A 13,118-nucleotide genomic window follows, 5' to 3' on the forward strand; every position below is an offset into this window, starting at 1 on the left:
TAGCTGTTGTATATAAAGCCTGTGAGACCTTCAGACCTGGTTTAAAGGTAAGGGATGCTGATGTTGGCTAGCGTTGAGAAGAAACCATGCATTGTTGTTTTAACGGAAACAGGGTCCATCCTGGACAGTCACGTTTTATTACAACGTATAATAAGAGCATCCCATGAGTAAATTTCAAGATTTTTAGATTTGCATTTTGCAAAGAAATAGCATTGCTTAATTGAGCTAGGGATGTAAGATACCCAAAATCTAGTTGTCGTTTCTGATACCACTAATACTCGAGACCACAAGGTCGGTACAACAGTAAAAAACAAAACAAAACAAAAAACATAGAAAACAATAATTCTAACATAAACTACTTAAAAAAACAAAACTTTTTAACATTACAAAAACATACTGGCACTTAACCTTCACATAATGAATAAAATGAGAGAACCAGTACCTAATCCCACGGTTTTCTGCACCAATTTCAGTACCATAGCAGAAAATATTGCAATGCTGTTAATAATTAAAACTAATCGGGATGTAGCATTCAAACGTTGTTATATTATTTAAGCATTGTATTAAAAATAACAAATGTAAGTAATAAAATAACAAAAAAGTGTCCGGTTAGCACCCATAGCACCCATTGCTAGTCTTGTGTATCAGTGCAAGTTAATTAATTCACTGAAAACAAAAAATGTTTGTGTTGGTCATTTTTAATCAAAATCTGATAATTTGCAACCATAGATATGTGTAGGTAGTAGAGAGTATAACATTTTCCTGTTGGGATTTAATTGCTAATGCTTTTATCATGGTATACTGTATTATCACGGTATTTAATTTAGTTTAAAAAAAGTGTCATAATACAGTATAACAGGTTAAATCACTTTTTATTACAAAAATAACTGAACATTTAAATACAATAAAGCAGTACAGAAAAAACATTAATGTTAAAGAGCCAGTAAGATGAAAATTCAAAGCTTCCTATCACTGTTTATAAGTCCTGTACATTAGGTTTAAATCCATCCAAGGTTAAAAAACATTGTCATTTTGTCAAAATATCATTTTAAAATTACCTCAATTCTCAGAGATCCCCAAACGGTTCGCGCGAAGCTGTTCAAAAGATTCAGTTTCCTTAAACCCCACCTTTCGGTAGCATACTGTGTTCTGATTGGTCAACTGACATAGTTTTGATTGGTTGTTCCGCACACACCTCCACGGTAAACTGTGTTAGCATCTGTTTGGGGTGAATTATGTCTTATTCCTCTCACCGTGAAGCAAACAGTAAAATAAAAAACTTGAACAGTCTCGCTGCTTTTTCTTCTGTGTGTGTGTATTCAAGCCGCGCTTCAGTTTGAATCTGAATAGCGTTCAGCGCGGGGGCGTGGTAAAACAGACATCGCGTTGTTTTCATATGGATTACTTTATCACAGAATATCTGTTTTCGGCAGCACTTGTTTCGTTTTAAAGTAGACATGTCAAGCTTTCTATAGACATCTCTCTCATGTCTCTTCGTTGAGTATTCACGGAGTTACACTTCATTTTAATGAGGTCAGAGGTCAGTTTCTCCCAAGACGGTAGGCGGAGATTATTATGCAAAGTGTTCCTAGTGACGTTCATAGAGATGGGCAAAAGATTTGAAATCTATAACGACTCGTTTCAGCGATTCAGAGTCCTTACTCCTTACTTTAGAAGCCAATAACTTTATAAATCGTGTACTTTTTTAATTACTTTGCACATTGTTTACACTGATGGACAGCTACATCATACACTGTAATACAGGTCATTTTTGATTTCCCATCTGTGTGGCTCTTTAAAAGTTTTACACAGATTAAAGTGCAAAAGAACTATGAATTGTAAACCTCTTTTTCAAAAATGTAACGGTTAAAGAGTTAAAAAGTCAATCTGTTGTTCATTATCTGGCTCGGCTCGGTGTTCATCTTCAGTTCTCTTTAGGGCTGCACAGTGTGTCGTTTATGCATCGATATCGCGATGTACGGATCCACCATAGTCACATCGCAGGATGTAGGCTGTTGTAGTTGATCCGTTATTCATTAACTGTACGGGCCAGCTGCTCCCCGGTCCTTAGCGAATGTGATTCGCAGATTAATTGCACAGCAATTTTAACATTTTAAGCAAGCTCCGGTCGCACGCTCACCGTCTTCAAACAACACGAGCTCTGTCTTGCTCTCTCTCCCTCGATTAATCAATTGACACGCTGGTGTCGATGTTTAAATCATTTAAAATGAGAATGTGCTCACCACATTTTTGTTTGTAAGAAAAAAATTGATTAGATTTCATATAGAAATATATATTGCAGAAAAATAAAATATCGCAATGTCATTTTTTTCCAATATCGTGCAGCCCTAGTTCTCTCTTCACAGCAGTTCAGTCAGTGACTGTTTGAGTAAATGAATTACTCCAGGATATTGGTTTGTTTTAACTCAGAGGGAGTGTCAGACACATTAAAAAAGTTAACAGCTTAAAGCTGCAGTTGGTAACTTTTGTAAAAATTTATTTTTTACATATTTATTAAACCTGTCATTATGTCCTGACAGTAGAATATGAGACAGATAATCTGTGTATAAATCAAGCTCCTCTGGCTCCTCCCAGTGTCCTATTGCCATTTGCAGAAACTCCATCGCTCCCGGTAAGAAACAACCAATCAGAGCTGCGGTCCGTAACTTTGTTTGTGTTCAAAATGTAGAAAAATGTATATAATAAGCGAGTACACCATGAATCTGTTTTCCAAACCGTGTTTTTGGCTTGTCCTGAATCACTAGGGTGCACCTATAATAAGTGTTTATATTCGGACTATTTTAGATTGCTTCAGGGTACCGCGGCGGAGTAACTCAGTACCTTTGTGATTCTTCATAGACATAAACAGAGAGAAGTAGCTCCGGCTACGATGTTCTTCCACAAGACGCAAGCAGTTCTGTTTATTAACCGCTAGAGCGTCAAAAGTTCCCTACTGCAGCTTTTAGTCATTTGTGAATTAATGCGTATTGGAGACGCGAACTGTTTAAAACGATTCAGTTCGATTTGGTGAACTGTTTCAAAAAGATCCGGTTAACATCGAATGATTCATTCTCGAACCAGATATCCAGACTGCTTTGTTTTGAACTCTCTCACAACAGACACGGAAGAGAAGACCGTGCTGAATAAAGTCGTAGTTTTTGCTATTTTTGGAACAAAATGTATTTTCGATGCTTCAAAATATTCTAACTGACCCTCTGATAAACGATAAACGAAGGTCTTATGGAATTGGAACGACATGAGGGAGAGTTATTTATGACATAATTATGATTTTTGGGTGAACTATCCCTTTAATGACCACCTTTAGTTTCCTGGGCATGCTGTCATCCAGGTTCATGCAAACCTGAACTTGGTTTGAATAATTTTTGGTCCCAAATTTGTATCAGTTTACTGGTAGTCTGCTGTTTAAAGAATTTATGGGTATCATTTGTTACAAAGTTTGTCACAAAGTTTTCATCCAAATGCGTGTGCTAAGTGAGTGAACATCAAAAGATCACACAACAGAAGTGTGTGAGCATGCTCTCTCTCTCTCTCTCTCTCTCTCTCTCTCTCTCTCTCTCTCTCTCTCTCTCCGTATCATTAAGTAACTTGTGCACTGACTTGCTTTTTACATGTCCGACCGAACTACAAACTTTCCAGTGATGAAATATATATATATTTACAAGCCCAATCCACTCAGCGTTCTTTATCAGCTCACGCACGTCAGCTATACAGGCGTTAGTTCTGAATGTTTAACATTTATATTCATTGCATAGACAACCTTAATCACTAATAACTCCATTCTGTTGTTCTGTTGTCTGTGTTTCTTTGTCTGAATTTTGCACCTATCACATGCTGTGTGGTATCTGCGTTTGGTATCGGGGCATTTTTAAGCTCAGTATCGGCCTGGTACCGATACGGTATCGGTGCATCCCTAGCTTGTAGAGTTGTTAGTGGAACTGTAAGTCTGTCAAGGTTTTAGATGATTTCCACCAGCATGCTCAGTGCTTATAGAGGATCTAGAGCAGGGGTGGTGAACCTGTTTGTCATAATAAACCACATTATCACTGCAAAGATGCCACACAATAGATATGCAAACAACAGTACGTATATCACAATAACTTAAACGCCTTATTATATAACGCAATAGTTTTCATGGATTTAAATCAGCCTACCTCCTTTTACTTGACTCAGTGTCACACTTGACACTGCTTGGTTTGCACAATCTTTTAGGTCTGGCTTGTATTCAGTTGTGGCTACTCGTAGTAACTTTTTCACACCTGTGTCAGTAAGAACAGAGTGATGCTTTGATTTCACTTGTTTTAGTGTCACAGAGATTCACAGATGTAAGTTGACCCAAACATTGACAGTAGTTTGATTGCAGCCCGTTTGACATTGGGATATCTCTCAACTCGCACAATCCTCCTAAACCCCACGGCTCCTTCCCTCAGAACACTTTCCAGTCTGTCGTTCTCAGAAAGTTTGATCATTTCAAGCTGAGATGCTGCTTCATCTTCCATTAAAGGTGCTTTTAAACTGTCTGATTTAGCAGTGAATGGGGTGATCAGAAATATAATCTGTGGTCTTTTTTGCCGTAGATTTGGAAAATCTGTCCTTAAAACTTTGCTCAAGATTTTCAAGCAGTGTTACATACCATGCAGTACTCCCTTTTACAACCTCAGCTGCTTGTCCAATTGCCTTCAACAAGGACAGAAAATGTGTGAAATCTCTTTTTTGTAGATGTGTCTTGAACAGCTTGAGTTTATTGACAAATGTGTAAACACTCTGCACCAGGTCAGGCAGCATCTTTAACTTTCCTTGCAGGTCCACATTCAGCCCATTCAGATAATGCAACATGTCTACTAATGAAGCCAAATCTAAAATCCACTGGGGACCATGTAGCCCAGGATAGTCCCTATGTTTATCTGCAAGGAACAGATTCACTGGATTCAAAAGCTCAAAGAAACGAGAAAACACATTACCTTTTGCAGAAGCAGATCAGATGGAAGACCTTCATCAAGTTCTTCAATGAGATTCTGAACTGTCTGTGATTGAGAGCATGTGTGCGCTTAAAATGGACAATTTCCAGCACAGGTTTCATGATGTGGTCTAAGTTCAGCTTTTTAGACACCAAGTGCTCTTGATATTATAGTAGAATGTCCAAAATTCTGGAAAACGATCATCAGCTTTACACAGCCCTATAAGGAGCTCCGTCCATGGCAATTACTGTTAGTTTCGCAGATTTGCTTTCTCAGCAACTGTCATCAGCGTCTTTTTTAGATCGATGCCAGGAGTTCTGTCTTTCAGCAGCACAATGTCAAGCAGCTCTTCCTTAATTGTGCAGTCTTTTGACACAAACCATACAAATATTGCCAATTGTGGCTTATCTTGAACATCGCAAGACTCATCCAACGCAATGCTGAAATAGCGGCATTTTTGAAGATCTGATTATAAATGTGTTTCTACTGAATTGTCAGTGCCTGATATTCTCTTTTTAACAGTGTTCAATGACAGTTGAAGGTCCTTTACTAAATGTTTAAAATTAAAAATTTTGGGACAAAGAATTACTTAAAGAGGAACTACCTGATCTCTGCTTCATTACAATTTGCACATATTTTTTCGGCACGAACGTTGATCTGCTTTCCAATCACCTGGTAAAAGAGTTGCCCGATAACAAGCATCATCAGTACTATCCCAGAATCAATCCCGGGATGTGTTTGTGTAGACACTGAAGGCAATCCGGCACTGTTCCGGCAATTTTCCGGTCCAACGTGCAGTGTGAAAGGGCCCAAGACCCAACAAATGGTGATTCAACTTGTTCAGTGGGCAAAAATAACAAGTGCCGATCAACGCCAGCAGACACAATGAACGTGTCTGTCGGTGCAGTGTGAATTGGAAGTATGACGTGCTTTCACATTGTTTCTTTTTGTAAAGAAAGACAAATATTTATTCTCTACCTTATGTGCATGTGATAAATAGATCTAAAAAAAAAAAAATCAAGTTCAGTATATCCTTAAAGAGCTTATATATTCTATACTTTGTAAAATTAAAAACATTTTATTAATGTGTTATTGCAGTTGATGTAATTATTTTAATAGATGAAGTCATTAACTTTGACTAAATTTAACAAAATTGCAGGGCTGAAAGTTCTCCAGCACCATGCCCGATCTCCGGCGTGCAGCATTTAGCTGCATAAAAAAATACTACATTTAACCCCTTAACTGTCACTCACATTTTTGAACATTTACTTTGTAGTGCACGATCCAAACTTAAATTTGTATAATTCATAAATGTAAATATTTTGTAACATGATATTGATGTACCATTTACATGGTAATGCAATGTATGATTTTAAAATGGGTTTTAAAGGATGAAGTTTTCAGTCTATATATAATTTCTGATTATTTCTAAAATGTGACAGAGAAAAAGCCAACAAAGAAGTCTTTTTTTTTAAACAAAGGTCAAAACTCCAGTTATAATTTAGATTTTTGAGGGTGCACTCTTGTCATAAATTAATCAATAACTTTTACTACATAATTTTTACCAAAAAACATTGGTAAAATATATATTTGGGTGTCTTAGACCTTTCCAACGATATATAGTTTGTCAAGATTAGATTAGATTTAATTGTAATAAAGTGAAGTAAATGTAGGCGTCCCACAGAGGGGACCGGTGACAGTTAACAGGTAAAAAAAAAAAAAATAACTTGTTTATCACTTTTGAGTGCATATGAGTTTGTATGAGAGGAGCACAGCTTTCACTCTCAACCAAACTAAAATTACTAGCCAATCAGAATATTTTGGTCTTATAAACATGAGATGTGAATAATAGCTCCCAATTGCAGTCGCAGGCCTAATGAATGGTGAAGCACGACAAAAAGCTGCAAGGCCCAATAGTCAAAGATATCAATAACACATATTAATATAGGAAAACTAATTAAAAGCAGCAGAGCTTTGTAAACAGCTCAGGGTAATCATGTAATCTCCATAAGAATGACATGATTGCCAGAACAAATTAAATTGGATTTTTTAAAAGGTCCTGTTCACACATTACCAGTAATTTACCAGTAAAGGCTGTATGTGTGAAAGGCTAAACTCTTCCTCTGCATATGCTGTGAATTGGAAATGCTTAACATTCATCTGAGAAAACAGTGTGCATTATCTCGCTAGATTTGTAACTTAATTTATAAACCGTTGCCAACACAGGAGAATACATCAACCTATGTCTAAATTAGGGGTGTGCACGGATAGTCGAACATTCGAATATTCATTCTGCTCTAATTATTAGATAAACAAAAATGATATCCGAAAAAAAAAAAAAGTTCACAATAAAACCTAATTTGGTCACTTTCTGTGATTCTCCACGCCATATTTGAAGATGTATGCAAGCAAAAAATAATTAATGAATGATTAAGGGGCCATTCACATATCGTGCCTAAAAACACGTGGAAAACGATAGGCGCGCTGCTTTCTCCTTCTTTCCAAAGCACTCGTGCAGAAGTGCTCCTGAGGCGTTTGCCGTTGCGAAGCAACAATGACATGCTCTCTCCATGAAGACACGGACATTTCAGCAAAGAATAAATGGATTTGCAGCACAAAAAAAATCACTTTCAGTAGCTCTGCTACTAAATTTATTTAAAAATGGCAGTCCATATACAGCTATGATAAGCTGTTCCTTCATCTTGGCTGAGCTTTCAACATTGTTACGGGAAAGGATGAAGCTGATTGTTTAGTTCTTGTCACATGACCTGCTGTGCGTTTGCGGCATTCTGAAAAGTTGAGATGTTTTTAACTCGATGCGGTGCGGATGCGCCTGGAAAAAACTGGAAAAAATCTCACACTTTGCATTCAGTTAGCAGATCCATACGAATCATGCATGAAATAGAAGTTTATAAACTCAAACGATAGCTTTATGTGGTTTACAAATGAACTTGAAGTCTTTATTCATTCGAGATGTTCAATAATAGATAATTAAAACCGATTATTCTTTTGAGTCAATCTTTTAAAATAATCGTTTATTTTGTATAACGAAACCAGTGTTTCACAAACTGGATGGGTCTGAGGTGCAGGGCTCGCAAAATCGTTAGCCTCACGTCCCGGGGCTATTGTGTTTTCCAGTCCAGTGGGCAATCGTGAATAGTGATGTAAAATTCCTAACATGGATCGCGTTGTTCACTCGCTTGAAGGGGTGAAACGGATCGCAGTTGATCGTTTGCGCTTGTTTCTACATCTTTCTGATTCAAGCGTTTTAAACAATTTGCGCGCATTCGGAGCTTGCTCTCACTCATTGAAAGCACGCGCTGTGAGCAGCATTTCAGACAATGCGCGTACAGAAAATTAATTCATCTTTCGCGTATCGTAACTTCTGAATGAACACATCCACACAATTATATCAAAATAAATGTCTCTGTGTGTAAACACAATCGGTTATGTTTTAAGTGAACCTGCTGGCCTGCTGCTCAGAGAAATTCGCTGTACCGGATAAATTTGTCTGTCTCTTTGTTATTTAGACGACGTGAAAGGGGGCGTGTTTCAAGATACGCAATGGAGTAGACCAAACTAAACAGGGAGGGAGGGAAAAATACTCATCCAAACAAATGCTTCATTAAATTGGTGGTATTGCCAGCTTTGGTTGCAATGCTCTTATCGCATATGTTGCACTTTGCTGACTCGGCATCCACTTTTATTAAGTGTAACCACACTTTAGACCCCTTTGGCATTGTAAAACAGAAATGTTTTGAGAAAAAACAACTACACTTGTGTTGTGTGACTGCGAGAAATCCTCCCCGTCATGTCACGTGGTGGTGGACAGCCAATCACGGTGAATTTAGGTCCTTACATGCACGTAGGCTACAAGCTCACACAGACACAGCCGCTGGACAAAAAAAAAAAAAAAACGGACGCTTGGCTTTTGGAACCGAAATTTGGCACCGAAAGATAAATAATTTTTCAATATTCATAGTATCGAAGTTTTTCGTTCGATACCATAAAGGCATCGAAGTTCGGTACCCAGCCCTACTCTCAAGCAACGAATAAAAACCGCTAACTTGGAGAATGCAGTGAAAACTCCTCTTCTCACATCTGCCCTAGACCATCAGCACAAACATCTCAGGTTTCTCGATGAAAATTGTTGTTCAATAAAGTCTCTTTGTGTTAAAGGATTTTATGATGTGATTAAAAATTTTCCTTTCTCTTTGGAGTGCTATAAGCTCTTGGTGCATAAAGAAGATATGTAAAGTTGCAAAGACTAAAGTGTGAAATCCAAAGAGATATTCCTTATCAAAGTTAAGACTTTGTCACGCCCCGCTAAAACAGCTCGTTTAAACACGCCCCCACATGTCTACATCACTATGTGGAAATATTTGCATATTTGGCCTTCCGAAAGTAGATGCATTTAGAAGTCTTTGAGATTACTTACAACAGAACAACAATGCCATTTTGTGAACCTAGGAGAGGAGATAATTCTGACCTTGCTACGATATAAATGTTATTAGTTTTATTATTTGCTATTGAATGTTCTAATGCAGAGTTTTGTGCGTCATGCACGGGTGTGTGTGTGTATGTGTGTGTGAGAGAGAGAGAGAGAGAGAGAGAAAAGGTCATGCACCGTCTGTGGCTTGTGTACTGCAAACACATACAAGCTTCATCACTATGTCTGTCACCCCACTCTGTTCCTCTTTCTGCTTGAACTGATGGTAAAACTAAGGACATTATTAGCTGTCATTACAATTATTTTGAAAAAATATATCCATGAAAAAAAAAGTTTGAATAAGAAATGCAATAACTTTGCCTGAGTATCCTTTCAAATGTTGAAGAATGAATGGAAAAGGCTCAGGCTGAATACTTAACCTAAAGTTTCTTTAAAAGATGTATGCTGATACATGGTACCTGAGATTACTAGATGTGGTGCACAATGAACAAAGGCTGTTTCAGCAAAGAAAATGGCTCCAAAACTCCGTGACAGATAGTTTCCATTTAAAGTAATCAACAACACACCCTTCTTTAACACTGGACCTGGTGCCAGGACTCCCCTTTACGCATGGGCACAAGTACAGGGATTTTTTTTTTTTTTTTTTTTCAAACCAGTATGACTTAAAATATTTTGAATGTTAGGAACCATTGGAGCTTTTATTTTTTTTCACAGAAGAAAGAAAGTCATACAGGTTTGAAGCTCACAAGGGTGAGTAAATGATGACAGAATGACTATTTATGTAAGGAATATTAAACACTACATATTATGGTATTTAAAGCATTATCTTAGTTTATGTGCATTTATCCTAACATACAATTTTTTGTGTGTGTTTGACAGAAGAAATTCATACAGGTTTGAAGCACATAAGGGGAAAGTAAATGATGATGGAACGTTTGGGTGGAGTATCCCTTTAACAGCTTCATAACCTTCGGCCTGACTCCTTGAATAGAGGCTGGAAGCCAGCGCATTACACTGTGTCATATGTTCCATGATGTCTGAATATCTGCTTTAATCCATTGTGCCCCTGAAATCAAACGACCAATGCTTCTGCATTCACATATTTTAGATGAGTGTTCTCTCTGCTGTATTGTGTTTTATGGCTTGTCTCCAGAGCCATCTGCAGCATGTGTTTGCAGGCGCTTGTACTAAAGTGGCACCCACACAATGACTTGCGCTGAGGTCATTACATTAGGGTTTCTGAAATGTGAACCAGGGTTTCAGTAATTGTTACTTACTGGCTTACATCTATACTTCCAGAATTGTCCTACACGAGTAGTACTTTTTGAAGCTGAAAGTTCAGTTTGTTAGCTAGTCTGTGTTATCATTATTTATTTTTATTTTGTTAACGTGTAACATTGTGAAGCATAGTTTCATTCAGCTCTTCAGCTACAGCACATGCAGCCCAAACAGTAATTCTGCTTTGGTGTTAACTGAAGATGTTTCTTTTTTTAAATCATTGATGCATTATGCCACTTTTGTTTTATCTTATTATTTTTACCAACAATATGGTTTAATTAAAATTATTTATCCATGGCACATGGATTTTGATTGTTTACAGGTAAGTAATGTTGTCCTGTGACTTGTTTGCATTAAGCAATATTTTATCTATTTGAAAGGCAATTATTTTTTTGATCCTTTTTGATTTTTTTGATTACTGTTTGAGTAAATGGATTACTCCGAGATATTGGTTTGTTTTTACACAGAGGCAGTGTCAGCCACATTAAAAAAGTTAACAGCTTAAGTCATTTGTGGATTAATGCGTATTGGAGACGCTAACTGTTTAAAACGATTCAGTTTGATTTGGTGAACTGGTTCAAGAAACCGGTTACATCGAATGATTCGTTCACAAACCGGATATCACAAACTGCTTTGTTTTGAACTCTCTCTCACCACAACAAATGCAACTAAATTGTGTGCTGGACAACTAAATAATATCTGTCATCAGCCACTGGCTAATAAATAAATACAATAATTTTGATTAACTGGTGGGAACATTTTCTCATTGTCACAACCCTAATAGTCAGATTCCCCTCATTACCTGTAGGAGGAGCACACTAAGAAAACATAAAACTAAATAAAACCTTTAAAGGGGGGGTGAAATGCTCATTTTCACTCAATCTCCTGTTAATCTTGAGTACCTATAGAGTAGTACTGCATCCTTCTTATCTCCAAAAAGTCTTTAGTTTTATTATATTCATAAGAGAAAGATAGTCTGTACCGATTTTTTTTTCGGAAAAACACGGGCCGCTGGAGGCGTGACGTGTGGGCGGAGCTAAAGAATCACGAGCGCCAGTAGGCTTTTGCGTTGAGAGCATGTGGAAGATGTGACTTTACCATGAGGAAAAAACCATCATCCAAAACAAACCATGGCTAACAGTCAGATTCAGCGTATATTTATGATCCAGAATCAGATCCCGAGGCTGAAACTGAACGAGAGCAGCAGCAGCAACGACTCGCTCTGAGCGGGGCTCGAACCCGGGTCTCCGATGGGAGGCGCACACTCTAACAAGGAGGCAGAGATATTTGAAGCAGTTTTACTCACCGCCTGCGGTTCCAACACACGATCGTGACCCTTTTTCGTTGGGATTGCATCATCCTTAAGAAATAAACGATACGCAAATCCGGAGTCAAACTGGGCCTTGTTTGTAAAACAAAAATCTTCGAAATGCAGGGAACAAACACAAACACTTGCACAACTCCGTTGATTCTCTGTAAAAATAAACTCCATCCACTGGTCCCTTAATGCTGTTTCTCTTTTGGTAATCTGTGCAGGGTTGTCTTGCCCTGGCAACCAAAAACACACTTCTTTTGTGACTTTTCGCGACGCTCTCGCTCTGATCAGTGAAGTCTGTTGTGCTCTCATTGCTCTGCTATACAGGAGCGCGCTCTTCCGGCAGAAGTGCCTCAGGACCCATATAAGGAAATTCTGCTCCATCTAACGTCACACAGAGCCATACTCGAAAAAAACTTTCCCAAACTTGTGACAAACCGGAAGGAGTATTTTTGGAACAGAAATACTCCTTCAAACGTACAACTTAATTTTTGAAACTTTGTCCATGTTTAGCATGGGAATCCAACTCTTTAACAGTGTAAAAAACTCAGTATGCATGAAATAGCATCCCCCCCCCCCCCCCCTTTAACAACAAAATTATGGCTTTTACACCCTTAAATTCTTCACAGTATGATTTAGCACCTGTGACTATTTTTATACACATGCATTTGTAACTAATTTAGTCACATGCCGGGCACCCTACTCAAAGTTTAGTGAGCTGTTTGGAGGGCGTTGGATGCTCTATATGCAATGGGATCCATGGAGTCCTCCCTTTAGAGAAGCTATGTGTCGGCCACCGTATTCCGGATTTTTAAGTAATTAATTATTTTTTTAAACATCCATGTTTTCTGTGCTTGTTAATTAGAAGTGGACAAATTATCATTTATAGATAATAAAAATTATTTATATTCATTATATATCAGTGGCTTTAACATAATAATAATAATGAGAAACAAATCTTATTTTACAGCTATACTGATATATAATCTCACAATTTGGGCCTAAATGTGCACTCCTAGCAAACAAGAACATTAAACCTGGAATGTTTTTTTTTTTCTTCTTTTTTTTTCACTTTGAAATCAATGTCACTTTTTTTATT

General features: G+C 37.6%; 1 protein-coding gene across 1 annotated transcript in view; it reads left to right on the forward strand.

Annotated features, from left to right (window-relative positions):
* Positions 1 to 13,118, forward strand: part of LOC113065226 (inositol hexakisphosphate kinase 1-like) — a 77,299-nt gene that overhangs the window by 1,441 nt on the left and 62,740 nt on the right. The gene's annotated exons all lie outside the window — the stretch shown is intronic.

Source organism: Carassius auratus, chromosome 47 (genome assembly GCF_003368295.1).
Source record: "Carassius auratus strain Wakin chromosome 47, ASM336829v1, whole genome shotgun sequence".
Taxonomy (NCBI): Eukaryota; Metazoa; Chordata; class Actinopteri; order Cypriniformes; family Cyprinidae; genus Carassius; species Carassius auratus.